This window comes from Carlito syrichta, unplaced genomic scaffold (genome assembly GCF_000164805.1).
Source record: "Carlito syrichta isolate Samal-C Ts95f unplaced genomic scaffold, Tarsius_syrichta-2.0.1 Scaffold312038, whole genome shotgun sequence".
In the NCBI taxonomy this organism is placed as follows: domain Eukaryota; kingdom Metazoa; phylum Chordata; class Mammalia; order Primates; family Tarsiidae; genus Carlito; species Carlito syrichta.
The window spans coordinates 2,599-7,813 of NW_007256134.1; positions in this window are offsets into that span (position 1 = coordinate 2,599).

The window sequence follows — 5,215 nt, forward strand, 5'->3', positions numbered from 1 at the left end:
CTGATTTTTTGATTGATTGGAGAGATGAGGTCTCGCTGCCCAGGCGGGTCTCGAACCCACGGGCTCAGGCAATCCACTCACCTCAGCCTCCCAAAGGCGCGGGATTACAGGCTGAGCCACCGAGCCCGGCTGAATCTTTGATTTTTACATCAAAAGCATAGCTTCTGAAAGAAACACATTGACACTTGAAGGGCACGACTTCCTAGGCTTACAATGGAATAAAGAGTATAAAGCACAGAGGAATGAACATATTAGCACCTTAGAGAGTGAATTTCTGGGGAAATTTCAGGGCAGAAGGAAGTTTTGATGCAGATAATGCCAACAGCAGCGGGTGAAGACAGACAGTTAAGAAAAACTCGGCCTGGTGTAGTGGCAGTGGTTCAGGTCTGTCATCCCAGTGCTTTGGGAGACCAAGGCACACACTCCAGCCCGGGAACAGAGTGAGACCCTGTCAGAAGGAAAGGAAGGCAGGAAGGGACGGAGGGAGGAAGGGAGGAAAGGAACTTGAAGTTTTTTGTTTGTTTTAGATTAGAAAATATAGTTTATAGCCGGGCTCGGTGGCTCAGCCTGTTATCCCGTGCCTTTGGGAGGCTGAGGTGAGAGGATTGCCTGAGCCCGCGGGTTCGAGACCCGCTAGAGCAACTTGGCGAGACCGCATCTCTACAATAAATCAAAAAATCAGCCGGGCATGGTAGCGCGTGCTTGTAATTCCGGCGAAGACTGAGGCAGAAGGATCACCGGAGCCCAGCAGGTCGAGGCTGCAGTGGCCGGGAGCGGCCACTGCACTCCAGTCTGGGCGACAGAGTGAAACTCCAACTCAAAAGAAAAAGAAAGTAAGTTGGAGAGAGAAAGTATGAGAAAGGGGAGATTCACTCCTCAAGGTAGGGGGGATGGCAAAGCCAGGAAGCATAGCTCAGAGGGCACACGACCACACCATAGTTTAGCAAGGCAATGGCCGATTGCTTGTCTTTTGAATCAGAGTCTCATTCTGTCACTCTGACGCCCAGGCTGGAGTGCAATGGCACAATCATGGCAACGGCAGCCTGGACCTGCTGGGCTCAGGTGATCCTTCCATCTCAGCCTCCCAAGTAGCTGGGACTACAAGCATGTGCCACCGCACCTGGCTATTTTTTTTTAATTGTAGACAAGTTCTCACCATGTTGCTCAGGCTGTTCTCAAACCCCTGGGATCAAGCAATCCTCTCACCTCAGCCTCCCAAAGTGCTAGGATTACAGGCATGAGCCACCGGACCCGGCCAAGAAACTCAAGCTTCATTCTTTCTGATAGCACTGCTCTAGGAAGCTACTTCTGCTTAACAGCATGGAGACATTATTTACATATCAAATTAGCTCGTTTAAAATACACAGTTCAGTGGTTTTCGTGTAGTTACAGAGTTGTACAACCATCACCACAATCTAATTTTAGTACATTTTCATCACCCCAAAAAGAAACTCTGTACACATAGTCACACTCTATTTCGCCTAGCTCTAGCATGAAGTTAGACTAGGAACTAATCTACTTTCTATCTTTATGGATTTACCTATTCTGGACATTGCTTATGAATGGAATCCTTCCATATGTGACCTTTTGTTCCTGGCTTTTTTTTTTTTTTTGAGTCAGAGTCTCACTCTGTTGCCAAGGCTGGAGTTCAGGGGCATGTCCACGGCTACCGCAACCTCGACCTGCTGGGCTCAGGCGATCCTTTCACCTCAGCCTCCTGAATAGTTGGGACTACAGTCACGGCTAGCTAATTTTTTGATTTTTTGTAGAGACAAGGTCTTACTGTGTTGCCCATGCTGGTCTCCTTTGTGCCTGGCTTCTTTCACTTAGCATGATGTTTTCAAGGTTCATCCACATTTTGGCATGTATCTGTACAATATTTCATTTCTTTTTTCCTCCAATCACTTAATTTTTGTTTCGTTTTGTATTGTTTTTAGAGTTAGAGTCTAACTCTGTTGTCCAGACTGGGGTACAGCGACATGCTCATGGCCACCACAGCCTCAACCTGCTGGGCTCAGACGTTCTTTCCACCTCAGCCTTCCAAGTAGCTGGAACAACAGGTGTGTGCCACCATGCCTGGCTAACTTTTTTATTTATTGTAGAGACAAAGTCTTGCCAGGTTGCCCAGGCTGGTCTTAAACCCCTGAGCTCAGGCAATCCCCGGGTCCTTCCAAAGTGCTGGGATTACAGACATGAGCCACCACACCCAGCTTTTTTTTTTTTTTTTTTTTTTTTTTGAGTAGGAGTCTCACTCTGTCACCGAGGCTAGAGGGTAGTGGCACACTCACAGCTACTGCAGCCTCGATCTGCCGGGCTCAGGTGATCCTTCCTCCTCAGCCTTCCAAGTAGCTGGAACTACAGGCATGTACCACCACACCTGGCTAATTTTTTGATTTATTGTAGAGATGTGGTCTCGCCAAGTTGCCCAGGCAGGTCTCGAACCTGTGGACTCAAGCAATCCTTTCACCTCGGCCTCCCAAAGTGCTGGGATTATAGGTGTGAGCCACCACACCTGGCCTTTTTAAAAAAAATCTTTATAGTTAGGTCTTCCTGTACTGCCCAGGTTGGAGTGCAGTGGTGTAGTCATGGTTCACCATGGGGTGACTCCCCACGGATTACCAACTCAGGTCTAATCCTGGGTTCAGGTGATCTGTCCACCTCCGCCTCTTGAGTAGCTGGGACTACAGTCATGTACCACCATGCCCATCTAATTTTTTTATTTTGTAGCAGCAAGATCTCGCTATGTTGCCCAGATTGGTCTCAAACTCCTGGGCTCAAGCAGTTCTCCTGCCTGGGCCTCCCGAAGTGCTGGGATTACAGGCTTGAGCCACCATGCCCAACCATTGCCCATTTTAAAATTGGGTTATTTGGGTTTTTGTTGTTGAGTTGTAGAGTTCTTTATATATTCTGTATAGTAACTCCTAATCAGATATGATTTGCATATATTTTCTCCTATTCCATAGGTTGCTGTTTCACTCTGTTAATTGTATCCTTTTATGCCAAGACATTTCCTTCCTTCCTTTTCTTTTTCTTTCTCTCTCTCTCTCTCTCTTTCTTTCTTTCTTTCTTTCTCTTCCTTTTTTGAATTGGGGTCTCACCCTGTGGCCCTAGCTGGAGTGCAGTAGCACAATCTTGGCTCACTACAACTTTGGCTTCCTACTTCAGCCTCCTGAGTAGTGGAACTACAGGCTCATACCACGACTTCCAGTTGATTTTTTAATTTTTATTTTTAGTAGAGACAAGGTCTTGCTATGTCACCCAGGCTGGTCTCAAATTCCTGGGTTCAAGCATTTCTCCCGCCTCAGCCTCCCAAAGTACTGGCGTGACAAGCATAAGCCACTGGCTGATATTTTCAATTTCGGTATAGTCCAATTTATTTGTTTTTGCTTTTGTTACTTGTACTTTTGGTGTCATTGCTGAAAAAAAATCATTGCCGCCGGGCTCGGTGGCTCAGCCTGTAATCCCGTGCCTTTGGGAGGCTGAGGTGAGTGGATTGCCTGAGCCCACGGGTTCGAGACCCACCTGGGCAGCAAGACCTCCTCTCTACAATAAATCAAAAAATCAGCCGGGCGTGGTAGCGCATGCCTGTAATTCCGGCTACTTGGAAGCTGAGGCGGAAGGATCGCCGGAGCCCAGCAGGTTGAGGCTGTGGTGGCCGGGAGCGGCCACTGCACTCCAGCCTGGGCGACAGAGTAAGACTCCAATTCAAAAAAAAAAGAAAGAAAAGAAAACCATTTGACAATATGTGCTAGAGTCATTTCTTTGCTCTCTATTCTATTTTTTTCATTGCTTTTTCTGGCTGAATAAGATTCTATTGTATGGACATCCCATATTTTATTTGTGATAAGCCTAATATTTTATCTCAGCATTGAATCAGTTGGTGTTGTGACTTCTGTGATTTATGGACTACTGAGCCCTTGCCCGGGAGCTCTGTCTTGATTATTAAAACATTGTCCCTTCTGACGGTAGTGTCTGTTTTGTGTGTTTGCATTACTTTCGTTTGTGTGTTTGATCTGTGTACATTCTCCATGGAAATTCTAGAACCCCTGTAGGAGAAAATCAGGTACATCTACCACAAAGAAAGCTACCAATACATTCTTGAAAAAGACAAGCTCCATGACTGGACTTTCTGACTAGGCTATTCCAAATCTCAAATCCATCCTAAAACAACTCAAATGTTGTAAACCACACTGCTAATTTTGCTGTTGGGCGCGGTGGCCCACACCTGTAATCCCAGCACTTTGGAAAGCGGAGGGGAGAGGATTGCCTGAGTTCAGGGGTTCAAGACCAGCCTAGGCAATTTGGCGAGACCACATCTCTACAATAAATCAAAAAATTAGCTGGGCGTGGTAGCACACGCCTGTAGTTCCAGCTACTTGGAAGGCTGAAGTGGAAGGATCACCTGAGCCCAGTAGGTCAAAGCTGCAGTGGCCATGAGCGTGCCACTGAACTCCAGTCTGGGCAACAGAGTGAGACTCCGATTCAAAAAAAAAATGCTGAGCAGGCTATGTGTAGAATGCTTTCTGATTTTCAAAGCAGACAATGCTTTTCGTCTTGTTAATCACTCCTTCTTCTTTACCCTCAAAGTGTCTCCCCACAAGCAAGTCCTCATAATGCTTTGCAGGGAAACAATGAGGGTCGCAGCTAGCATTTCTCTGGGTGCTGCCTGGGGGCTTGGTGTCTCACACATTATCGCATAATCTCATGAATTCCTCGCCCCAGCCCGACCAGGTAGGCCCTGCTATTGACCCCATTTTGCAGAGAAGGAAACTGAGGCTCGGAAGCATTAGGTAACTTAACGGGTGACAACGCTGGCTACGTGGAGGAGCCGAGGAATGAACCGTGAGTAGAACAGGGATTTTCCAGGTAATGGAGGGGTCAGAGTGAAGTCAGATGCCCCAGGTCCTGGTGACAATTTTCCCGGGAACCCAGGAGAACTTCAAGTCTCTGGACCCTGTCGCGCTGCCCGCAAAAGTAGCTTCCTGTGTGGCTGCGGGCTCCAGAAAACACCTTCAACCACCGGCCCGGACCTTCCACTCGTCCGATGCAAATTCTCTGGCTGGAAAGCCTGGGCGTGGAAGGGGAAAAGCCGCTGCCTTCGCACCCGGCGGGGCAGGCGGCGCAGTGGAAACCCCGCCCCCGTCGCCACGGCAACGCGGCTCCTCCCCCCCGCCCCGCGCGGAGGGCGCCGGGGGCGGGGCTGGGGCGGGGCTGG